The sequence below is a fragment of the Chiloscyllium punctatum genome, chromosome 25 (assembly GCF_047496795.1).
Source record: "Chiloscyllium punctatum isolate Juve2018m chromosome 25, sChiPun1.3, whole genome shotgun sequence".
In the NCBI taxonomy this organism is placed as follows: domain Eukaryota; kingdom Metazoa; phylum Chordata; class Chondrichthyes; order Orectolobiformes; family Hemiscylliidae; genus Chiloscyllium; species Chiloscyllium punctatum.
Genome location: NC_092763.1, coordinates 30,826,941 through 30,853,744, shown reverse-complemented (window position 1 = coordinate 30,853,744; position 26,804 = coordinate 30,826,941). Strand labels below are relative to the sequence as shown.

General features: G+C 39.8%; 1 protein-coding gene and 1 long non-coding RNA gene across 7 annotated transcripts in view; one reads left to right on the top strand and one right to left on the bottom strand.

The window, feature by feature from the left end:
* Positions 1-24,481, bottom strand: part of LOC140495795 (uncharacterized) — a 62,529-nt gene extending 38,048 nt beyond the window's left edge. For both annotated transcript variants that reach the window (XR_011964102.1, XR_011964101.1), the window contains exon 1: positions 24,425-24,481. This is a non-coding gene — a long non-coding RNA (uncharacterized lncRNA). The remainder of the gene's footprint in view (positions 1-24,424) is intronic.
* The window catches only part of dacha (dachshund a), a 403,352-nt gene that overhangs the window by 322,867 nt on the left and 53,681 nt on the right, over positions 1-26,804 (top strand). The window lies entirely within an intron of this gene.

The following is a 26,804-nucleotide window of genomic DNA, read 5'->3' as shown; positions in this document are numbered from 1 at the left end:
TACTATAATTAGGTAAATATTACCATGTAAAAATGCCCAAATAAAGGACCACATATTTTATACATTAGGATTGATGTATTGTTGCCTAACATTTCCAGCTGCAGTCATTTCCTTCCAGTTAAGCGCAAGTAGGATTTTCCAATAAAGCTTTTGCTTTTATTAAGCATTGATCTCAACAGGAATTCTCATTGCTGATGTAAACATTGATCCAAAATGTTCTACAGAACAATAAGCTATTCTTGTTCAACAAGATTAATATAAATCCCAATGTGTATATTTAAAATCCTGCAGAGTTGATCCCAGGGAAAGAGAATTGAAGTAGGGGAGGTATGAGCACTAAGATATTTGGGGTGCTTTGTTTCTGAAGTCTTTTAACTGTGAAACTCACTTTAGATGGGATTATTTAAATATAAAGTAATGGAGGCATTGTCTATGTGGGACAAAATTTGTTTTTATGAGCTGTAATTTATGATTCATGTTTAAAAGCGCTTCAAAATCGACTGAAGAAAATCAGGTGAGAGGGAAAAATCTGAAGCAATCCTACTGATGCTATGTAATGTTCAGCTACAATTCCTTCTTCAGTGTACTGTTCATCTTTGGAAATTATTAAACATGGGCACACTGGAATGAAAACAGAATGTACATCATTACTTGGATCAGATTGTAACGTTTAATAAAAACTTAATATGGCTACTCAGTGTTGGAGAGTGTAAATGCAATGTTGTATTACAAAGAGGATCCCGAACCACAATACCCATGGCAACTCACATAACAGGTAATCAGAAGTTATACCAAGCAGAAGTGAAGTACTTTTTACAGAAAGCAAGTCAGGCTCTTTTGCACCAAGTTCAAGAATATTAACAGAAGCCTATGATTTAGTTACCTGCCCTATTATTCTTGAAGAGTGGTGTACAATATTAAGAAAGGACATAAAGTGGGAAGAGCATAAAAATGAATGGATTAGAGAAAAAAATACATTGAAAACTTCTTAGTGGCTAAAATTCCCAACATATTATTTTTGCAGTTATTTTCAAACAATTTGCAGGATGCAAATTTATATGTTCACTTATAAAGCCATCTAATGTTCTTGTTAGTTTCAAGTCTCAGAGTTTCCCTGTTGTAAACTTCCAATTCGTCATTGCCAAGTAAAATTAGATCTTTGAAGAGAAAAGAAAGGTAGGTTCAAAACTCTCGATATGGCCACAGACAGTAAACCAGAACTGTGGGTTTCTTCAGGATGGGACATGCCTTGAACCTTGAAACATTTTATCTTTTTTTCTTAATCTGACACAAAGTACATTTAAAGCAACAAAAAGATGTGACCCTGTCACAGATGTAAAGAAAGCAGAGAGGGCCCTGGCAATAATAAGGAAATACTGCACTAAATAATAGCCAGTGTGTGCAAAATGGATAAAACATATGGAATTGATCGACATATTCTCCTTTTGAGTTAGACACAAACACATCAGAAGCAATTTGGAACTGGCTATTTGAAATTCTCTACAGCAATTTGTAATATGTTGTTTGAGATAAGAATATGAATTGTTTTAGAGTGCACCTGCAATTAGTACTGGTGAACTAAATACAGAACCCATGGCAAATCTGAGTGTGTTTCTTTCCTCCCCACTGTGACGGTGGTCTTTGATAACCAGTGGGTCTGAGGAATTTCTTACGTGGGATTATAACAGTGCAAGAACTCAATCAAAAGTGGACTGTTTAAAATAGCTTCAAATGACATTGCTCCCAGTATTTACTTTGCTCCCAAAATATATTGCGCAGTATGTTCAATGCTGGGGGATGTGGAGAGGATACTTCCTGGCTTTGTTCATTAATTGTCATAACTCTTTTCCCAGACTTGTTGTCAGGCAACCAGCCTGATTGTAGTTGGGTAGGAATGCCCAGTGTGGGGTGGGTGGGTAAGCAGGGATGGGATAAGAGGATGGTCGGTGAGGTGGTAGTGACCATTTTTATAGTCAGGGGAAATGACAGGGGGATGGTGGTGAGAGCATGTGGGTGATTTATAAGCTAACTTGTTGGGCTGGTGGAAACACTCTTGCTCATTCTAGTCCATTAGCAGTGCTTTAAAGGCACTCTTCTCTGGGTTATGGCACATCTACCCCTCCCTTACTTCTGGAGTTTCCCAGAGGAAACTTAGCTGATGAGAGTTACAAATAGGAAAGGTATTAAAATAAATGCTCAACTTTTAGAAGCTTCCAATGACAGACCGTCCTTGTGGATGGATTATAATTTCCCCCAATTATTTAAGCCATTTATATTAAAAGTCAAATGCCCAGAGTTTAATCTTTGATTTGCAGGTGGGAAATAGGAAGATGTACACAATGAGATCAGAACCCCCAACCCCCCACCACCCCCCACCCCCCACCCCCCCCCCCCCCCCCCACCCCCACCCATGGGATAAAGTGATTAAATTTAAAATATTTTTTTCATGGCTAAGCCCTTAATTGGTATAAGAGACAAGCTTCCTGTCCACTTAGAGCCAATGAGATCCGGAATGGAAGCGGCTCAGAGAAACCGTGGGACTCATTTAGTCATCTCAGAGAGCCATTATGGATGGTTGTCTTCAGAAAGAAATCAGCTGCTTGTGACAAAACCTTTCCACAGCACCAGAAGGAAGCAAGATGTCACAACAGAGCAGGATGTCCACCTGGATCTAATGCTGGAGACTGAGGTTGAAGAGGGAGGTCTTCCTCCTGCTGGGTACAAGGAGGTCCACCTTAATCATCTTGTAGCAAGAGAAGCTCTTGATTTCAGTGTCATCTCTCTCTTCCCATCTAAACTCTTACTCCAGCTGGTCTCCCTGGATAAGATCATAAGTTGATTATAAAGTATAGATTAGATTAGATTACTTACAGTGTGGAAACAGGCCCTTCGGCCCAACAAGTCCACACCGCCCCGCCGAAGCGTAACCCACCCATACCCCTACATCTACATTTACCCCTTACCTAACACTATGGGCAATTGAGCATGGCCAATTCACCTGGCCTGCACATTTTTGGACTGTGGGAGGAAACCGGAGCACCCGGAGGAAACCCACGCAGACACAGGGAGAACGTGCAAACTCCACACAGTCAGTCGCCTGAGGCGGGGAATTGAACCCGGGTCTCAGGCGCTGTGAGGCAGCAGTGCTAGGAGCAGTGCTAGGAGCAGAAATTAGGCCATTCAGCCCATTGAGCCTGCTCTGCCATTCAGTCATGGCTGGTGAGTTTCTCAACCCCATTTTCCTGCTTTCTCCCTGTAACCCTTGCTCCTCTTGACAATCATTCTTCCAGGACTTCACTGAGTTTTTGGTCCACACCTCTCTGGAGGATTACGTTATAGAAAGTGCAGCATGCCACCACCATGACTGAATGCTTTTGCAGGAGAGTATTAGATAGTACCACTCAAACTGACCAGGCATGGGAATGCCATCCTCAGAAGCATGATGACCTTTTCAATGGTGTTCCTAATGAGGAGATGGGATTAGCAGCACTACATCTGTTCTTCCATCTCCGGCTTCCATTGAGTTGTTAGCAGTCTCACCTTCAAAGGATATTCTTTGTCTCATAGGATTCATCCGTCATTTTGGGATTGGAGTGAAGATCTCAGATCTGTTGGAAGTTAACAGAATCATAGCAGTTTCCTGGAAATTGAACGCACATCTAGAGAAAGCTATGATGTAGAACTTCTTTCGTTCCCATCGTTCTTGAGCCTCTCCCCACAGCTCCTTCTCTGGTACATCGAAGACATCGTCAGTGCTGCTTCCCTCTCATCCAGAGTTGAAAGATTTGATCAATTTCACTTCCAATTTCCACCTTGTTCCTGTCTTCACCTGGTCCATTTCAGATTCTTCCTTTTCTTAGTTTCCATATCTGGGAATAGGCTGGGGAGTTGAAACATAGACTGGGTGACTGCCTTGCATGCTGAAATTTCTGTCACAGGTCTGCTGCAGTGTTCCAGTGAGACTCAGCAATGAAGTTGATGAGCAGCATCTCAGTTTATGCCTGGGGGCCCTGCAGCCTCTAGAACTCAACATCAAGTTCAATAACTTCAGAGCCAGATTCCATCCTTTCACATTTTTACCCCATCCTCAAACTTGACCTCATCATGACACGAGTTGCTTTTAGCACAGCCAATCCATTCTCATCCACTCTCTGCTCCTATTAAGAATAATTCCTTGATTCTCCCTCTCTCTCCACTCATCTCTTTCCCTTGCTGAGTTTCACCAGCAGTTTCTGTTTTTGTTTGACAAAGTTATTGTGTTCAGAGGTAATACCACCAGCTGCCCAAGCTACATGCTTACCGTATAATGAATGTAATGTCCTGCCCTGGCAACGAGGGCATCAGCAACCTGTAAGATGCCACCAAACTCTGTAGCTGATCTTCAAAATTGACTAAAAGAAGTCAAGAATTTCAAGGCCACATTGATTGTCACGCCCTGTCGGTATTTGACAAAGTCAATGGTGCACTGTGTGACATCTTTAGCAACAGGGGCACAGATGTGTGCATCCTTCCTTTCTCCTGCTCTTGAGAAGAAGTGCTGTGTATAGAAGGCCAGATGAGAGGTGGAGGAGGTAAATTGCCCAATTACTAGCTCTTGTAGCCACGCCATTGAAACTCAGAACACTGGCCTTGAGCCGAGCAGTATGCCAGCAAATCTGGAATTGACACACCACTGGTCTATCAGACTCAATGATTTGAAACATGAATTATGAATGCCATTAATACCAAGCAGAACACTGCATGGTCCAAAGGCCCTTGAGCAAAATGGTGCTGATCTTTCTATCAAGAGAAGTGCTCAGTGCTTAATAAGTGTAAAAACATATGAAATTACTAAGCAACCGCTTGTGTTTGCTGTCAAAGTTACAATCTAATAAAGGCCAGCAGTCTTGTAACTCTTATCCAGTTTTCCCTAACCACACTAATATAAGTTCTATAAGGCCCAAGTGACTGTGTGTGTCAAGATGGGTTAATATGATTTCCAACTTTTGCTTTATTTGATCATGGGATGTAAGCATTGCTGGCGTTTAAGGTGCATCCCTAATTGTTCTGGAGAACAAAAGAAAGGTGGTGGAAAGCTACCTTCTTGAAATGCTGTGTGTGTGTGTTTGTGTGCGCGTGTCTACAGTACTGTTAGGGAAGAAACTTTTGAAATGGAGATGGAAATTTGACCAATTACTTGTCAAGTAGGCTTGCATTTAGACAGATCACTAGTTGGGACCAATTAAAGTGCATCCAATTCAACTTTATGTAACCTCTTACAAGGAATAAGAAAATTCAAATTCCTTGTTGATATGGGGCACTAAACATTGACAGATACTGTTTTGATATCACAGCTGATAATTTGGATATTCAGGCAGCAGCAGAATTCTGATCAAACTTTCAGATTAATCTCATTTACATTTCTCAAAATCAATTATGGAGACAAAGCACCAATGATGACTTCCTACGAAATCATTTTCATTAATAGTGTGATGCAAATGAATCTGAGTTGAACGTTTTCTGAAAATTGAACCTTTTTATTCCACTGTGATGGTGCAAAGCATATCAGAAGGTTTACTACAAACAAAAACATTATCATTTCTAATAAGCAGGGAAACTTGGAAATTAGTTTCATGTTTCAGATTTTTGACACAAGTGCTTCTAATCCTCGTGTTTGATGTCTGCCAATTAAGCATATCGCTGAACTATCTTTCCTTTACTACTTGCTTTCATCTTGTGGAAATAGTGACTTTCTTTTTCCTTCTCAGAGGTCTTGCCCTGGCTAGTAACCAAACACATCTTCCAGCCAGTTTCTGCAGCTTTTAATGCTGAAAGCTGGTTCTAATGCACCAACACAGTAATGCCTCACTGGACTGTTGAAAAATGTTAATTTCAACCAGAACTAATGCTCAACAGTTACTGCTATTTGAAGCGGTTTATTGCAAAGATTAATGACAGCCCTGTGGCTAGTCTGAGCTCACATGTTTTGTTTTATATAAATAAAAAGGACAAATTCCATATTTTAATATCAACAAGCTGCTGAGTAATTTTATTTTAAATCCATACACACAGAATACATGGTTTTTTTAAAAAAGCTGTGCAAGTGAACCCAAACAACTCAATTAAAGTGATTAATTTTATGTTTTAAATGCAGGGGCACATACACCCTAGTTTGAAAGCTGTTGAAATGGACATAACCTTTGCATTCCTGCTTCATATTTATTTACTTATTTTTAGAGAATAGCATTTAGTTTTAATTCCTGAAGTATTCAGGTCATCTTATACCATCAAGATCTGAAAATTGAGACTCTAACATATAAAGGTACAACTTTATCTGTCAAATATCCCAATATTAATAGTAAAGCATCAGTTAAGAGAGTCATAGAGATGTACAGCATGGAAACAGTCCCTTTAGTCCAAATTGTCCATGTTGACCAGATGTCCTAAATTAATTGAGTCCTATTTGCCAGCATTTGGCCCAAATCCTTCTAAACCCTTCTTAGTCATATACCCATCTAGACGCCTTTTAAAAGTTGTAATTTTACCAGCCTTCACCACTTCCTTTGGCAGCTTATTTCAAACATTGCACCACCCTGTGTGTGAAAAGGTTACCCCTTAGGTTCCTTTTAAAATCTTTCCCCCCTCCCCTTAAACGTATGCTATCTAGTTTTGGACTCCCCTACCCTGGGGAAAATATCTTGGCTATTCACCCTACCAATGCCTCTCATGTTTTTATAAACAGTTTTTAACACATCATGGTAGGCGTCTGGAACATGCTGCCAGGGGAGGTAGTGCAGGCAGATACAATAGGGGCTTTTAAGGGACTTTTAGATAAGCATGTGAATATGCAAGGAATGGACCAAGGGCAGGTAGAAGGGATTAGTTTAATTTGGAGTCATGTTTGGCACAACATCGTGGACTGAAGGGCCTGCTCCTGTGCTGTACTGTTCTATGTTCTAAACCTCCTCAAGGTGACCCCTCAACCTCTGACGCTCCTGGGAAAACAGCCCCAGCCTATTCAGCCTCTCCCTATAGCAACCCTCCAACCCTGGCAACATCCTTGTAAATCTTTCTTGAACCTTTTCAAGTTTCACAACATCCTTCCTATAGCAGGAATTAAAGAGTTTTCTTGTTAATGCACTAAAACAGGTTGATGTTGAGATAAGAGTGGTGATCTGCCAAATAATAAGGAATAAATTTGTCTAACTTGATTGCATATTTTTCTGTTTGGAGAAAAGTGCTCTGTGATCCTGAAAGTCGGGCAAGTAGCTGAACTGTTCAGAATGGTATGGTCCTAGGTTCAGTGCCTGACTATATTGAATTAGCTAATCTCCTGAATATTCCTTTAATCTAAGAATTGGAAGCTAAGAGAGGACTGGACAGATGGGCAATGCCTTCTGCCCTCACGTCATAGAAGGAACAATAAGCATTTGAGTGTGATATTAGAAGATGCTTGATGCCTGACAAACTGTTGCAGCATTAGGAGCCAACTCCTGCAGCAGAAAGGAAAAAAGCCTGGACTGGATATCTGCCCACAAACTGTTTTGACTCTATATTTTATACTAGCACTCCATGGGGCTTTCCACAGGCTGAGATAGGATGGCACAATACCACATAACTTCTTGGAACACCAAGCTGCTTTCTATTAAATGCAACAGAGTTTCCCCCTTTATTCATAGATGCATGAGGAGAAAATTCCATCCTGTGTTTCTTCCAATATAACTAATTAATCTCCTGCAGACTGCAGCTGCTATGTTTTCATTACTCACAGAACCTTTTATAAATCTTGTCAAATGAGAAGTACTTATTGAGAAAAAATTTAAAATGTCATCAAGGAAATACTGTTGAATAGCTCATCTTCACCTGTTGTTGTATTCCAACAGCAGACAGATATTCATTATTGGTTAGAGATTTAAACTCAATAGTACCTCTTGCAGGAGATGATGATGTGAGATTTCTTTTCAACTAATATGAATCTGGTCAACAAAATTGGCTAAACCATTACCCAGACTCACGTTCACAAAGCTGGAGCCAGTTTGTCCTGACAATGGTTGTGTTGACAACTGGGATCAATTCCAGCAACATTACTTGTTCTGGAATTTCCTGACACCTGGTGCATAACTGGAGCCAGAAATCCTAATGACTCATGGACATCCTAAAAAAACCCAATAATTACATTGAAGTGACTAATTTCCACAATTTACCATCGTTCAAAAAAAAGTAATGTTCCATTAACAAATCCAAAGGATTTGTTTATTTACTCATTTAAAATGTTGGCTAATGGCCAAATGTTCATATCTGGCTAAATAGAAGTTTTAAGTGGATAAGGCAGAGAAGTGTCCAGTGAATCAAACCTCATGAATAAACTAACTGATCATGCATGGTGTAGAAGCTGGCTAAGCAGGATTTGGATCGCTGCTGACTGAGAGAATCATTACCTTGGCAGCAGGGTAAAAGGCCGGCAGTGGGAATATTTAGGAATTCTTAGCTAGTACTGTCATAGTGGGCTGAATAACCTCCAACAGTGCACTCTCTCTTCCAAATAATCAATTCAGATACTGTGGTCAATGTCAGCAACTATGAGGTTTGACAAAGGAGGGCTGACAGCAGCAGATAATGTTTGCTGATGGCCTGTATTCTAAGTTCACACAAAAATCAACAGTTGGGCATTCACAATCATCTAGGTTTTCATACATAATATTATATCTCAATAAGACTAACAAAATCACATTTTACCACAAGTTAAAATAGGACAGGCTTACACACTTTTATTCGGTAAAGAACAGAAATGATTTGTACACATTCTTATGTGGTCATTAATGCAAATATATTGTATGCATCTATTAGGAAATGTTGTTGTGGTTCTGTTCGCCGAGCTGGGAATTTGTCTTGCAAACGTTTCGTCCCCTGTCTAGGTGACATCCTCAGTGCTTGGGAGCCTCCTGTGAAGCGCTTCTGTGGTGTATCTTCCGGCATTTATAGTGGCCTGTCTCTGCCACTTCCGGTTGTCAGCTTGAACTGACAACCGGAAGCGGCAGAGACAGGTCACTATAAATGCCGGAAGAAACAGCACAGAAGCGCTTCACAGGAGGCTCCCAAGCACTGAGGATGTCACCTAGACAGGGGACGAAACGTTTGCAAGACAAATTCCCAGCTCGGCGAACAGAACCACAACAACGAGCACCCGAGCTACAAATCTTCTCCCATATTAGGAAATGTGTTATATTTTAAGTTTGCTTATGATTTTAATCATAGTGTCTCGATGGCAGAACAGCCTATAGCTGCTTGGGAATTAGGATTGTTTATCAGTTTTGATAATTTACTTCGGTTTTCATTAAAGTGCATTGTAAATAGAGTGCAAAATTCTATCCTAAAAAGCTGAAATCACTTCTCCCAGTGGCAAATGCTCATTTTGCAGTCATATCTGGTGAAGTCTGAAGTTCTTCTCAATGAATGTATCAATTGCCAGTCTATTTATTTGATTATTTACTATTTATTAGTCTGGTTATTTTGTTTAAAAGTAAGTCAGACATATGTCTTCAGATGCATTCGCAATAGCGAAATTTCAATACATTCAGATATTAACGTGGGTCGTGATCTTTAAACGTCAAACATACTCAGTCCAAACACATCTATAAAGTATTTTGCTGGAAATAAGATCCTGTATTAAACATTCATTGGGCACTTTCACATAATCACATATAGACAACAGCCACAGTCCATTAGCTTTGAGTAGAAACTACCCATTTATAAAATTACCTGGATTTAAGTACTGGTTCAGGGTCATATTTATTGTCAATTTAATATTCATCTACATGTGATATTTACTAGTGATGATGGTCTCTGTCCTTGCGCTCAGACTATTATCTTAACACCTTAACTAGAAGATTAGAAGGAGTCTCATTTCCCCCTCCTTTAATTTACTTTATCAATCATAGTGTCTTACTAATTCCTGTTCAATTCACTACACCAGTTTACTCAGTCATTACATAATGTTTAGTATTCATAACTGACAACCAGATTCTGTCTCAGTTCAAACAAGGTATTTTCTTATGCCAATAATAATTTTGCTTTTGTCTCTCAGTCTTGGCATAGCTCAAACCTGTTGATAGTAGCAGGGAACAGTGCTGAAACATGTGTTGCTGGAAAAGCGCAGCAGGTCAGGCAGCATCCAAGGAGCAGGCGAATCGACGTTTCTTCAGGAATCTTAGGGTTTATGCCCGAAACGCCGATTCTCCTGTCCTTGGATGCTGCCTGACCTGCTGTGCTATTCCAGCAACAAACTTTTCAGCTCTGATCTCCCGCATCTGCAGTCCTCACTTTCTCCCAGTAGCAGGGAACATAATCAGGCAGATGCTGAAAATATGTTGCTGGAAAAGCACAGCAGGTCAGGCAGCATCCAAAGAGCAGGAGAATCGGCGTTTCGGGCATTAGCCCTTCTTCAGGAAATTCCTGAAGAAGGGCTCATGCCCGAAATGTTGATTCTCCTGTTCCTTGGATGCTGCCTGACCTGCTGTGCTTTTCCAGAAACATATTTTCAGCTCTGATCTCCAGCATCTGCAGTCCTCACTTTCTCCCCAAATCAGGCAGATGCCTTGTCTCTGATTTCTGGGACAATGTTGAGTCATGTGGATGAATTGACTTCTTCAAGAACTACACTTTTAGCTCAATGTCCATGGACAACATTCACATAAGCTTATTTGCTTGAAATATACAGGTGCACTCCACATACCGAATAATTTGGAATCACCAAAAGATTGCCTCAGTTTTACTGTAGTGCATTGTGTAACTCCTTTTCTATTTCCTCCACAGCAGAATAGGTACCTTGCTAGTACTTGCAACAGCATTCAACTATTGCTCTCCAGGGGATAGACATTCACCTCACATGGTGACATAAAACAAATGGAATTGGATCAATCACCCCTATGTACAGGGCCTGATATTCAGTGTTACTGCAGTCAGTGGAATTGAATAAATACCAGGCATAACAGGCAGTCAAACTGCTTTGGTCCACTGATAAATCTCTACCTCTATACTATGGGTACAATGAAGAGTGTAGGAAAAGAAATGCAAAAGCTGAATTACTTTGTACATTTTAAAGCAAATCAGATAGATCATTCAACTTGTATTTATTATTTAACTCCAGCCAAGGTTATTTTGTGTTTTCCTTATGTTTTATTCAAAGAAAATTGCAGGACTTGTTAAGATTATATAATTGATGGTCTTGCTCAGCTTTTGTTTGCATCAAACAGCAGAACTGAATTAATCTCTCTTAATGTACGGATGGTACACAGCCACAACAAATTCTGGGCTACTGCAAAACTACCTTTATTGACCCAGCGTACCTTCAGTGCATATATAATGTTTACAGGCAAATAGAAAAATACTAGATTAGATTATCATGACTCAGCAAACAACATTAAACCAGTGTATTGCTTTTTATATGATAATGGATTGCAATATTAGATAGATGCTAAATGTTTAACTTACTAATGGACCAAGAAGATAATTCGCAAGTGTTTAAATGGTGATTGAGCTGGAAAGTTAAGCTTTATATAATTCAATTAGAAGCTTCATTTTATGCTTTTGACAGAAGTGATTGTTGAACAATACTGGCATATGAGAAAGGATGTTGGTAATGACCAAGAGTCCCAAAAACAGTTACAAATTGAGAAAGCTGACTAGCAAACTTTTTTGCGCTTTAGCCCAAACTAATAACCAACTATATTAATATGTATCACAGTCTCATTGGAATTTGTTCATTGATCTGTGAAGATTTTCTTTCTTGTTTAAAGCTCTCCTTTCAGAAACTGTGAAGAGAATGGTTTTTGTTAAAATTTATGTTAAGTGACAGGGATCCCAGTCTGGAAAACACATCGTTTAAGGAAAATTAAAAGAATAATGGAATAATGTGCATAATATTTCATGGATTCCTTACTCCATCTGTTTCTCCAACTGTAATTCAATTCATAAAATATTTACAAGCGATTAATAGAAAAGTTGGGAATGTACATTCCAGCATCATAAATATCATATTTGATGTACTAAATTTGCCAAAACACCTAAATTTTAACAGATGATTTTCACAATATTGGGCTGGTTTGAACATCTTTCCTGGACAATCAGATTATTTCTATGTAATTTATAACTGAAGACTTTGGATGTAGTCAAGATAATGAGATCAAGGAGTTGCTAAATTGTCCCAGATATTTTGTTTATGGCAGAGCAATGCAGTTTAATAGCTCAGTATTCTGGCTGTTACTTGCCTCAGTTGGATGAACTTGATCAGTATTCAGTCAAGCAAGCTGTTTGACAAAGTGCCACACAACAGTGAAATTTTATTTTGAGGCCATTAAGGAAAACTGCTATGGTCTCATAAAGCTTACTGAACTGGTGCTGCTCGGGTGATGGAATGACCCATTTTATTTCTGTACGTTGTGATGTGGGGGATTTGGCTGCAAGTTGGAAAAGAGGGACTTGCTTACATGACAGAGAATGGATTCATTATGGACAACACAACAATCTAACTTTCATTGCTTTGTGAATACAGTACACCCAAATTGTGTCTCACTGGAATGTCATGATTCTAAGATAGTACCTGCTAGGTTACCAAGCTATAGCCAGCCTATCAGCACAAGCTATCTGAGTGATTCATAACCCTTGTGCATGTCAATTCAAGAAGACATTTCAATCAGAGGATTAAAAATTATTAACTGCATCTGCTAAGTAATTTTTGCTTTGCAACAAAATCAAAAAGGTTAAAATATGCTAGTTTATTTCAATTATATATATTTGTGGAAGTAGCGCAGCAAATGTAGATGATTCAGTGCTAGCTTGCAAACTGCCAGTTTGCCAAATTATTAATCAGAAAGGAAAAAACATTTATTACAAAAAGGGCAGTAATAGTTAGCCCAGAAGTTGTTGAATTTCACTTGTGCTGAAACTATGTCGAAATCTTGGCCAGAGTCTGCCATTATCTATAGAGCACTTTTGATTATACCATAAAATAAAATAGCACCAATAGGGACAATGAGGTTGCTATCTTCTGCCATAGCATCTTGCCCTTGCTATTCTTTTTCTGCTATTGCCCAGAACAGAAGCACATCCATTAGGAAAGCCCCATTTGTTTAGTGCTTCTGGACTTGCAAGGAGGCATGTGTACTAACAATTTCATACATAGCACTTTGTCCTGTAACTTTCTGCAGTCTTTCTCCCTATAAATAATAGTTAGCTCCTCTATTCATCCCCTATTTTAACCACGACCTGATCCATATTTAATCAGAGGAATTTGGGAGTTCCCTTACACTGATCACAAGGTTAACCTCCAAGCTCAGCAGGTAATAGGGAAGGCAAATTGAATGTTGGCCTTTATTTCAAAGGTAATGAAGTATAAATATGAGGCTAGGCAGAAATGGGTACTGCAAATGCTGGAGATCAGAGTCTAGGTTAGAATGGTGTTGAAAAAGTACAGCAGGTCAGGCAGCATCTGAAGAGCAGGAAAACTGACATTTCGGGCAAAAGCCTTTCATCAGGAATAATGAAGGGCTTTTGCTTGAAACATCGATTTTCCTGCTCCCGCTTCCTGACCTGCTGTGCTATAAATATGGGGATGTCTTGCTAAAGGATACACTAGACCACACCTGAAATACTGTGAACAGTTTTGCCCCCTTTAGCTAAAGATTGATATACAAGCATGTTGGGCCTGTGCTCATTTGAGTTTCAAAGAATGTGAGGCAACTTTATTTAGAAATGCAAGATTCTTGGGGGACTTGACATAGCAGATGTGGAGAGGTTATTTCCCATTATGGGACAAGTCAAGGACTAGAAGGCATAATCTCGGGGTAAGGGACCACACATTTAAAACAGAAATGAGAAAAAATTTCTTCTCTCAGAGGATAGTGAATCTGTGAAATTCTTCATTGCAGAGAGCTGTGGAGGCTGGGTCATTAACTATATTCAAGTTTAAAATGGACAGTTTTTTTAGTCAATAAGAGAATGAGGGTTGTAAGAAAAAGGCAGGAAAGTGGAGTTAAGGATGATTGGATCAGTCATGGTTTCATTGAACAGTAGATGATGGATTGAATGGCCTACTTCTGCTCCTACATTTTATAGTATGAGCTGTCAGCTGGCAGTTGTAGCTTCAAGTCCACGGTCTCTCTCTGTGTTAAAAATCACAGCACCAGGTTCCAGTCCAACAGGTTTATTTGCAAGTACGAGCTTTCCTGCCCCACTAGCTACCTGACGAAGGAGCAACGCTCTGAAAGCTAGTACTTGCAAATGAACTTATTGGACTATAGCCTGGTGTTGTGTGTGATTTTTAACTTTGTCCACCCCAGTCCAACACCAGCACCTCCACATCATCTGTGGTCTCACTAACATTGGTTCCACTTTCCACTATCATTAGTAATACTCTTTTGGCTACTATGCACCCTTACCTTCTGATGTAAACTCTCTACCTAACATTCCAACCTAATTACCTCCCACTTTGCTTTCCTGTATTTTTGTTAAACTTTCTGTTCCCTTTTTAGTTCTACTTCACCTTCTCCTCAGTGTATACACTTTGTCACTGCCCTGCAAAGTTTTTGGGCTATTTCTCTGCACACGATGCATGCTATAGAATTGTGTGATATTGTAATGACCCAACAAACTAACTTCCCAAATTCCTAAAGAATGGCAACCACTGTGTAAAAACCTGATTTAGTTCGAAAATATTTTGAAGAAGAAATATTATGTAATTCCATTTTGATCACCAAACCTATTATGTAGTATGCAAATGATAGATTTAATGTGCAGATAAAGTGATGCATCAATCATTCAGCAGTTGAACTATTAATATGGAGAACTGTACATTTATTGCTTTAAGTTCTCTTAAAATAAAATGCATTATCATTCATTAGCAGCACAAAAATAAAAGAAAATGCTTTTTCAACTACTCCTTATATCTGTAACAGCCATTCTGAGATTTAATCGAGTCATCTTTATTGAATACACAGATTTTTCGGTCTATCTATTTGTCTTGCAGCCCTAGAATGTCTGTCTATGTTACTGATCTCAGCTTAACAATATGTTTACTCAGGTAGATTTATCATGAATGATTAAGTTAAAAATTGAAACTGTATCAAAGTATTGTAAATCCTTATTGGACAATTTCTTTGATAGATGTTTAAAAGAGTGGTAAATAAACTCCTAGTATTACTCTAACAATGTAAGTGAACAGCACCTTTTAACCATTTGATATAAAGGAAATGATCTTCATGTGTTTTAGACAGTCAGGCCTCAGGCTGCAATGAGAGGAGGAATCAGGTCTTTGAGGTTAGAACTTAGGTGCTATATTTGGGAAAGAGAGAGAATTGAGTTCTTAGGGATGAAATGAAAGAACTGCAATTCAGTGGGAAAGATTTCCTGCTTCAGGAGAATATCTAGGGATGCATTGCTAAAGCCTGCCACCACTTTTTGGCTGGTCTCTGGGGAGATGGCTGGGTGTGATAGTCAAGAGTGAAGTGCTGCCCGGCTGGTTTTAAATATGGAATCTGGGAGCTGGAACCTGCTGGAACCCAGTGAGATTCAGAAATTATCATAGAACTTAGAATTTTACATGCATGAATGTGTAATAAGCTGAGAAGAACATAATCACACAGGAAAACCTGCCCTGATTTGAGTAGACATACTTCCCGCTTTGTTTAACTCATTGGACAAGCATATGGATGTACGTGAAATAGTGTAGGTTAGATGGGCTTCAGATTGGTATGGCTGGTCGGCACAACATCGAGGGCTGAAGGGCCTGTACTGCGCTGTAATGTTCTATGTTCTGTGTCCATACTTAGTCACTAAAACAAAAAGAAAATTCACCCATGGTCTACGAAATCAAGAGGGGCGAGCAATTAGTGGGCGGCACGGTGGCTCAGTGGTTAGCACTGCTTCCTCACAGGGTCCCAGGTTTGATTCCAGCCTTGGGCAACTGTCTGTCTGGAGTTTGCACATTCTCCCCGTGTCTGCGTAGGTTTCCTGCGGGTGCTCAGGTGAATTGGCTATGCTAAATTGTCCATAGTTGTTAGGTGCATTAGTCGGGGGGGTGGGGGGTGGGTTACTCTTCGGAGGGTTGGTGTGGACTGGTTGGGCCGAAGAGCCTGTTTCCACACTGTAGGGAATCTAATCTAATCGTCTTCAAATGTGGAGCCTATATTCAACACAAATAACTTTTATTTATAGAGCACCTGTATTGCAATGAAACAACTCACAGGCACGTTATAGGAGTGTCATAAAATGAAGTATTAGGCCAGGTCATGAGATATTAGATCAGTTGGCCAAAATGAAAACAGAAAGGCAGAGTGTGCAAAGAGGTTATTCCAGAGATTAGGACCTAAAGAGCTGAAAGCACAGCCACAACTGGTGGAACAATTGCAAACCACGAATTCACCCAAGGCCTGAATTAAAGCAGCACAAATACCTTGGAGGATTGCAGGGCTAGAGGAGATTAGAGATGACAGCATCAAAGCCATGGAGGGATTTGGAAACAAGGTTGTCCAAGAGTCAATGTATTAGGTCCGCAAATACGAAAGGTGATGCGGAATGTGGTTTGCTGCAAGTGAAAACACAGGCAGCTGAGCTCAACATTATGAAGGATAGGATTGCAAGACCAACTAGGAGTGCATTGAAATAGTCAGGTCTACAGGTGACTCAGACTCTTTAGTGTTTTAGCAGTAAACTTATGGAAATGGGGGAAATGTCAGGTGATGTTAGAGAGGCAGAAGCACAGGTTGCTGCAGGGATGGAATTAGTAGCTAGGCAGTGTTTGGTGCATAGACTGAAAATAATGGCTTCAGGTCTTCCCAATTGGAAGAAATTTCTGCTCATCCAGTCAAGGGTATTAGATAAGCAGCCTGAGAAGCAAACAACAATGGAGTTGAGAGAAATGGTGGTGAGGTGGCATGGGTTTAATCAGGGTTATGTAAGGAAATTAATGTTGTGCCTTTATATGCATGTTGCTGGGGGTCAGTTGACAAATAGGTGGGATTCAAGGATAGATCTTTGGGAGGACACTAAAGGAACAATGCAGGAGCTGGAAGAGAAGGCATTGTAAAGTAATTCTCAGGATACAATTAGATGGATAAGAATGGAAATACACAGCAGCTGTCCTACTCAGCTCAGAGGAGGATGAGAGAAAACCTACCTTTTTCACAACCACATACAATATCACTTGAAATATGAACAGAGAAAGATTTGACCAGTAAGTGCTTGTTAGTTGTGTTATCTATCTTGATTTTATTATTTTTGCCATTTGTAAATTCAATCTGATATATTGAATTTGATTTGATCAGACATAGAGTAGTTTTGTCACTTAAAATGGATGGAGGGAACTAGTTATTAGTGAAACACCAACTCACATAATGGGAGCAATAATAAAGCAGATTGTGCCCCAAAAGCATTGCCCTTAACCTCAAACAAAGATGAGCTAATGCAAAAAAATGTACAATATTTAGTCCAAACACTGTATGGAGCAAGATTACAATTTAACCAATCCATTTTCATGTACAACTGGTTAACCACAATATCCTCTATTTGATAATGCTCTTTGGAACTTTGATCAGATGTCATTTTATGATAAGCATTACAAAAGATAACTGTTTAAATTTAAAGTGTTGTTTAACATCCTGCCATTGTGTGTGCAAAAGTTGGCTATACTTGAATTTACCCAACTTGAAAGCTATCAAATAGAGTTAGTTTTAAATGCTTTATAGCAAAAGCACCCAAATCTATTCCTGGCTTTCAATTAATGTACCTTGCATCAATAAATAGTTGAAGAAATGAATATTTTAAAACATTAATTCAAATATCGAGAATGGTTAAATGTAGAATAAAGCTTCTTTTATATTGGATCCAAAACAAATGCAAAAGACTAAATCATCAGCACTGATAGTTGTCATATCAACCTACTGTGTGAACCTTATTAAGATGTCTGATAGTTATGAAGAATTAAGAGCAAATTTGTGTTGCAGGTCCACATCCATGAGGAACTGGGTTGATAGTGTCCACAATTATGTCAGAACCCTTCCCAGCAAATAATGACAAAAACATACATTCTATCTGTCTAGTTTTGCACTCAAAGGTAGCAAAAAGGTATTGTTGATAGCTATTTTTCCTCACTAAATGCAGCACGAGAATTTTGTGAATTCATAGCACTTAATTGTCAGACAAAAAAAAAGTTGGAAATATTTCAGACTTCAAAATACTAGAGAAGAACATGTTCCTAGCCAATATGCAATTTTTTAAAGCAAGCAGCTAACAAAGCTATAATGGTTTTTGCTTAAGCTGTTCTAATTATGCACACTGATCTCAAAGAGGCTGAATGGTATCATTGAAATGTTTTTGACCAGCGTTAGAGGAACCGAACAGCCAGATACAAACATGCTGGGCGTGAGATTTCGATCAGAGTGCTACTGAAGCCAGTAGTTCTCTGGGATGTGTGCAGTGCACAATATCAAGAAGGGTGCTTGTATGGATGTCCCTTCAAACTGTGAGAAGCAACTGAACTGCTGTTATCATGACATCCCACTGTCCTATCAGCTGTGATGTCCACTTCCCTTCTGGCTCAAAAGACTGGTTCTCAGGCCACTTTTGACCCTGATTGATCAGTTAACCATTTCTCTGGAGAGTGTTTTACCTTTTGGATGCACTTTGTGAAGGAAGTCATTCTTGTTAAACCTGGTAGTTGATCCATTAACTTATCTGGAGGATGCTTAATTTTGTGAATTCCCTTGACAGAGGAAATCTTACTGCCAACTTAGGTAGCTGTCTCATCTCACCTGAGGGACCTTTAGTCTTAGAAATTTCCATCATGTCAGATATCAGCTCTGTTGAGCAGGTATTTTTCCTTTCCTGCTGTATACCGGATTTCTGGGCCAGGCAATTGCTTTTTGACTTGAATGGAGTTGTGAAGCAGCAGTTGCTTTGAAATAACCTGCTCATTGACACTCAGGTTAGATTGAACCAGGGCCAGAAAACTCCTCTCCTCATTATAACCTTGTGGACAAATGTGCACAAAAATAGACTCAAGATATGAGGTAATAATCACTGCTGAATGAGTGTTGCATCAAGCAGCCCTAGTAAAACTGCAGTTAGTGGGGAATTGAGGATGCTTGTTGAAGTCTTACCCTGCATAATGGTCAACCATCTCAGCTCCAGGAATTCCTCAGGGTACTGCCTTGGGTCCAATAATTTTCACTTGCATCAATGACCTCCCCTCCCCTCCATCATCATAATCTCAGAAGTGACGATGCCTGCCCATGATTGTACAGAATACATCATTCACAACCCCTCAGGCTCTGAAGCAGTCAGTGTCCATTGTGCAGCACAAGTAGGACAACATCCAGGCTTGGGCTAACAAGTGACATCCAAGCCACAAAAGTACTTGGTAATGACCATCCCTAACAGGAAAACATCTAACTATTGCCGCTTATGAACATTAGCATCATCGTAACTGAATCCCCCATTTACCATTCTGAGGATTATCATTGACCAGAAATTGAATAGGGTCGGCTATATAGATTTTGTGGCTCAAGAGCAAGTCAGACGTTAGGAATGCTGTGACTAATAACTCATTTCCATCTACATGATACAAGCCACTGTGATGGAATATAGTCCACCTGCCTGGCTGAGTACAACTCCAACTTTCAAGAAGCTTGACACCATCTAGGAGAAGGCAGCCTGATTGATTGATCGATAACATCAACATTCACACTCTTTCCTACTGACAGTGGAGCAGTGTATACCAAATACAAGATGCAATAATTCAAATTTTCACAGACACCACCTTCCAAACCTGTAACTTTTATCACCCAGAAGAACAAAGGCAAAAGAAGGACGGCGACTCCGCCCGCTGCACACCAACCTGACTTGGGTCTATCTCACCATTCCTTCATTGTAACTGGGTCAGAATCCTGGAAGTCCCTTCCAACAGCACTGAGCCAAACATGGTGGTGGAGTGTTTTTTTCAGACTGGAGGCCTGTGACCAGTGGAGTGCCACAAGGATCAGTGCTGGGTCCCCTACTTTTTGTCATTTATATAAATGATTTGGATGTGAGCATAAGAGGTACAGTTAGTAAGTTTGCAGATGACACAAAATTGGAGGCATGGTGGACAGCGAAGAAGGTTACCTCAGATTACAACAGGATCTGGACCAGATGGGGCAATGTGCTGAGAAGTGGCAGATGGAGTTTAATTCAGATAAATGAGAGGTAATGATTTTTGGGAAAGCAAATCTTAGCAGGATTTATACACTTAATGGTAAGGTCCTAGGGAGTGTTGCTGAACAAAGATACCTTGGAGTGCAGGTTCATAGTTCCTTGAAAGTGGAGTTGCAGGTAGATAGGATTTTGAGGAAAGCATTTGGTATGCTTTCCTTTATTGGTCAGAGTATTGAGTACAGGAGATGGGAGGTGATGTTGCAGCTGTACAGGTCATTGGTTAGGCCATTGTTGGAATATTGCATGCAATTCTGGTCTCCTTCCTATCGCAAAGATGTTGTGAAACTTGAAAGGGTTCCGAAAAGATTTACAAGGATGTTGCCAGGGTTGGAGGATCTGAGCTTCAGGGGGCTATTTTCCCCGGAGTGTGGGAGGCTGAGGGGTGACCTTTTAGAGGTTTATAAAATTATAAGGGACATGGATAGGATAAATAGACAAAGTCTTTTCCCTGGGGTTGGGGAGTCCAGAACTCGAGGGCATAGGTTTAGGGTGAGAGGGGAAAGATATAAATGCGACATAAGGGACAACCTTTTTCACACAGAGGGTGGTACGTGTACGGAATGAGCTGCCAGAGGAAATGGTGGAGGCTGGTACAATAGCAACATTTAAGAGGCATTTGGATGGGTATATGAAAAGGAAGGCTTTGGTGGGATACAGGCCGGGTGCTGGCAGGTGGGACTAGATTGGGTCGAGATATCTGGTCGACATGGACAGGTTGGACCGAAGGGTCTGTTTCCATGCTGTACATCTCTATGACTCTATACTGAGCGTCAATGTTTTATACCTGTACTGGTTACTGATGTTTTTTCCTACTTTAGTTAATAGTCAAAATGTGATTTTCTACTTTCTGAAAGGGGTTTTCTACCTTCTACAGCTAAGATGGATGCTTCTTTTTTCATTTTGGGCTAAATTAAAGTTTTCTTAATTTTGCAGTGCAATTAAAAAAAATAAATGTTCCCTTTCACAACTTTTATTTTAAGTAAACAAATCTGACACATGCATTCAACCTGCAAAATCACGATCGGAGCTATACATCCCGATCTTCTGACTCTCCAACCTTTTCTTCTGCTAGGCCTTTTGGGGATGGCACGGTGGCTCAGTGGTTAGCACTACAGCCTCTCAGCACCAGGGTCCCAGTGTTCGATTCCAGCTTTGGGCAACTGTCTGTGTGGAGTTTGTGCATTCTCCCTGTGTTTGCATGGGTTTGCTCTGGTTTCCTACACAGTCCAAAGGTGTGTGTGTCAGGTGAATTGGCTATGCTAAATTGCCGATAGTGTTAGGTGCATTAGTCAGAGGGAAATGGGTCTAGGTGGGTTACTCTTCGGAGGGTTGGTGTGGACTTGTTGGGCCGAAGAGCCTGTTTCCACACTGTAGGGAATCTAATCTAATCTTTTCTTCAAATCCATTTCAATTTACTCTTTTGTTGCACAATTACAAGTTGACCAATACCAGAACCTCCGTATAACTTGTTGTTTTGATCCTCATTGGCCACACATTATGAAAAATGATGGTAGTGACATTCATTTTGAAGGATGGGGGAATGCTCATTTCCTGTGCCTTTTGTGGTGCAGCATTCTGGGTTCAAGACCCAGCTGTTTCAGTGGTGTACCACAATATGTTTGAGCAGGTTGACTGAAAATATTTATTCTCCCCTTTTTTTCTATCCTTCCAAGCCTATGTGGTTTTTTTTGCACCATTTAAGGTTTTGCCCATTTACCTCAGAAATCTCTAATATTATTCAGAGCTCCAAGTTGCCTCCACAGAGTGGGTGTGCTTTGGGACATGGGCTCCTCAGAGTGAAGAACACAGGAACAGGAATACTCCATTGCTCCAACCCAAATCATTAAATATGATCGCAGCTGATCGAACATTTCAATGCTTTTTCCTCAAACCATCCCCATAACTCTTTTCGTCATCAGACATGTATTAAACCTTGACTTTAGACATACAGAGAGAACTTCCTCAGCCCTTTGTGGGGACAGAATGCCAAAGGTTTACAACCCATTGAAATTACAAAAAAAAAATTCTTGCTTATTCTTGTTCTGCTCCCCTCATCGGCCCTGACCTGAAGCCTGGCTTCTCAAGGGCCTCTTTCGCTCTCTTGTTTCTTTCATGAGGGCTGCTGACTGACTATCTTCTTATTACAGTAATGTATTTAAAAAGTGAAAAACCATTTGTCTTCAGAATTTCCTTTTTTTTATTGTTTGATAGATTCTTCCACTGTTCTTACCTGAAGTAATGATATTCACTGTTAATGTCACATTGGGTTCTGAGAGCTTTTGCATTGGGACAGTTCACTCCTTTCTAGATATTTTCTTATCAGTCTATTGAGAGAAATTATTTCACACCTCTGGAGCTGCCTGGTGCAGTGGTGGGGACACTACCACTATGCCATACGAACCCTCCCTTCTTTCTACTCTTCCAACCTTTCCCCCTACATGCTAAGTGTAAGGGTTCTGTTGAATTATCAGCGGTAGAGGATAACCCACCTGTGAGACTCAAATGAAGTGACACTGGTCTTACATAAAAAGTCATAGTTTAAAGTATGATAGCTATAGGTACAAATCTAAAAACGAGTTAATCATTATTGCAACAGTTTTGCAAGAGATAATATGTTTTTCTTCATCAGGATCCGGAGGAGACAACTAGATTCTCCACCAAATGATTCTGACGCATTGTCAGATTGGGTGGAGATAATGCAACTCCAGATTTTATACTTTCTGTACCATTACCTTAAACACCACCCAACTCCACAGAACTGGGATAAGTTGGTCACAAGTGAATGGCACAATCCAATTGTGGGTTTAGTATTTTTCAAAAAGCTGGGCTTGACAAACATTTTGGCTCTTGTTGGCTGCTTCAACTTTTGAAACATTTCTGAACACTTTCCTTTTGAAAGGCCACTTTCAAATGAAAACGCTGTGGTAAAATCATGAGAACAGATGGAACTAATTTTGACAGATTTAATGCCATTTAAGCTAAGAGAGGTTGAATAGATCATTTTGCAGGTTAGCAAATCAAACTTTTGAAAATATTGGACTCTGTATGTTGTGCGAATAATGAATCAAAAATATCTTTAAGTGATCTGTAGACTTTTTTTTAAACACTAAACCCTCTTGGATTAATTTTGACCTTGGTCACATTAGCTACTCAAATATTTCTGGCTGCCAGGGTGCTATTAGGCTTGTGTATACAAAGCAAAATCTCTCATATCTTTGAATGATCAGCCCACAGTGACAACTTATAAATCAATGGATGCTTTCGGCCTTACAAATGCTGCAATTTCTGGTTGTAAAATAATTTTCACATTGTTACTACACAGTGGCTGTGCTGGTAGGCATTTAAAAAAAATACTATTTATTGCTTCACCTCACATGTCTTTTTTGTAAAATGTTGCCAAATTCTCTCTTAACTATCAGCCATGCCACAATAAAAAAAATGAATGTAGCTAGAGGAGCTTGGCTGAAAATATCTATGTAAAAATGTAATGGTGGTCATCCATATGCTGTTTGAAATTAATCCCAAAATAGGTGTACACAAGTCAAATCACTTTAACAGGCCATATTGGCCTAAGGCAAGAGTCTGAAAATGTTTTTTGAGACAGACAAATTGGTCATTAAAATACTGTGATCATTTTGCACATTGATTCAATTATAAAAGTACCGAAAAAAAATTGTTGGTTATTTTTGAGGGCCTCATTGTTATCATCATGGATCAAACCAGTAAACGGCTGCGGAAAATCGTGCATAAGGAGTGAAAGGTCAAGAGAACACATTACAAAAATGAGGCCCGGCACCAGAAATACTTGTTAATGACTGAAATTGGAAGTTATGACCCAAAATAATCACAGATGTGCTTTAAAATCTCACCGTTGGGATCCAGGCTGCAGTCTGCCTCCTTTGTCCGAAAAGCAGTTTCTGGAAGGTCGATAGCAGACAATTTAAGACGTTTCAAATATTTTAAATATTTTAAAATCTTTTCCAATCAGATTGACAAAGAAAAGGGAAAAACAACAATTAAATAATTACATTAAAAGAAATTTGAAACCAGATGATGTCATTAAGAACACATCTAAAACCTCTCTCTCATGCGATAGGTAGTCAATAAATAATAGGTAGGAGAGAGCAAGAGGTTATCTTATCATTGAAAATCGATGTGACCTCTGCTACTGTCATCCTAATTCCCACCCTTAGTGCCATACCTGTCCTATTTGTCTTCTTCTAGAAGCTCAATCTAGTGTGTGATCTCCTCTTGCTTCTCCACGGGCAGATTATGAGAATGAATCATACCTTGGTTATTTTCACACTTTTATTTATTTCCCTGTGCTGATGGGATGCTGACTAGGGAACGGGGGATGGGCTGGGTGCATGAAAATATCAATTCAGTTTAAATGGCAGTTAAAGACCAATACAGACTGGGTTAGAGGTGGAGGAGAAGTAATTACATTGTGCTGCAAATCTTAAAATTGTGAATAGAATTAGCATTGGAAAACAAAAAAAAAAAATCAACCATCTCATTGAATACATTTAAAGTGTACTGTTGGTCACTCTCAAAAAAAGTATGTGTGTTTTCAGTTTAGCCACACAGGTCACATTTTTTGGTGCTGTTATAAAGTAGTAAGAATGCCCCATATTCCATTCTGCTGCATGATGAAAACTATAACCAGGAAAAGATGACCTATTTTCACATCTAGAAATACCAAAACTTCTTTTTATTTGACTGTGGAATCAGCCTTGATAGAGATTTCAAAGCCTACCCAAAAAGGAAATCTAAAATTCTAAATATTTGTTTAACCACTTTAGTGATTTGCAGTTGTAAATACATTATGTATAAATATTACAGGAATTAGTTTGTTGTTGTAGAACACTAATTAACTATTAATCCTTTGATACAACAGGGAAAACACGGCTGAGACCAACACCACTAGAAATTCCATCGTTGCTACAGGACAAAAAAAGCAATAGAGACAAGATAAAAGGAGGATCATTTAAGAATATGTTGGAGTATTGTGGTCATCCTAGTTTATGTTCTCATCTCTTCTCCCTTCTAAAGTTAGTAGGCAATTACTACTCTAACCAGATGTAGGCAGCAGATACCTGAAAGCAGAGTTGGAACTTGAGGTCTGATTTTTTTTTAGCATCACTCAAAATCTGAAATGGCACCAGGATAATTTAAGGATGCCGGTCTTAAAATCAACAGTAAATCACCAGCTCTGACAGAGGGCAGACATTACACAGCTTAAAGGGAATCATTCTGCATCAAACATGGGGCAGAGCACAAAGCAAGTTTTCTACATCTACCTCAGCTGGAGCAGGAATTGAACCTATGTTGCTCATATTATTCCAAGCCATACATTAGCTGTCTTGCCAACTGAGCTAACCAGCAACTGATTGAATTTGTAAGGCTGTATTTTTTGCTTTCTGTTTAAAAAAAATGTGGCCAGACAGGTTACATAGAAGAGTGCAGCACAGTATAGGCCCATTGGCCCACGATATTGTGCCGAGCATTAATCTTAATCTAATATCAACCTAACTTACACACCCCTCAATTTACTGCCATCCATGTGCACATCCAGCAGTCACTTAAAATATTCCTAATGTATTTGACTGTACTACCACTGCTGGCAGTGCATTCATGCACCCACCACTCTCTGCATAAAGAACCAACCTCTGACATCTCCCCTATACCTTCCTCCAATCACCTTAAAATTATGACCCCTCATGACAACCATTTCTGCCCTGGGGAAAAATATCTGGCTATCTACTCTATCTATGCTTTTCATTACCTTATACACCTCAATCAAGTTACCTCCCTTCCTCCTTCTCTCCAGTGTGAAAAGCCCTAGCTCACTCAACCTCTGTCCATAAGACATGCCCTCCAATCCAGGCAGCATCCTGGTAAATCTCCTCTGCATCCTTTTCACAGCATCTACATCCTTCCTATAATGAGGCGACCAGGACTAGACACAGTATTCCAAGTGTGGTTTAACCAGAGTTTTATAGAGCTGCAGCAAAACCTCACAGCTCTTAAACTCAATTTCCCTATTAATGAAATCCAAAACACCATATGTCTACTTAACAACCCTGTCAACCAGTGTGGCAACTTTGAGGGACCTATGTATGTAGACCCCAAGATCCCGCTGTTCCTCCACACTGCCATGAATCCTGTCTTTAACCCTGTATTCAGCATTCAAATTCAACTTTCCAAAATGAATCACTTTGCTTTTATCTTGGTTGAACTCCATTTGTCACTTCTCAGCTGAGCTCTGCATCCTGTCAATGTCTTGTTGTCAATGGCCCCCAATAGCCCTCAACACCATCTACAACACCACTGACCTTTGTGTTATCGGCAAAGTTACTCACCCACCATTCCACATCTTCATCCAAGTCATTTATGAAAACTTCAAAGAACAGAGGCCCAACAACAGATCCCTGTGGGACACCGCTGGTTCACCCACCTCCAGGCGCAATACTTTCCATCAACTATCACTCGCTGTCTTCTTTTGGCCAGCCAATTCTGTATCCAGACAGCCAAGTCTCCCTGTATCCCATACCTGGATGAGCCTACCATGGGGAACCTTA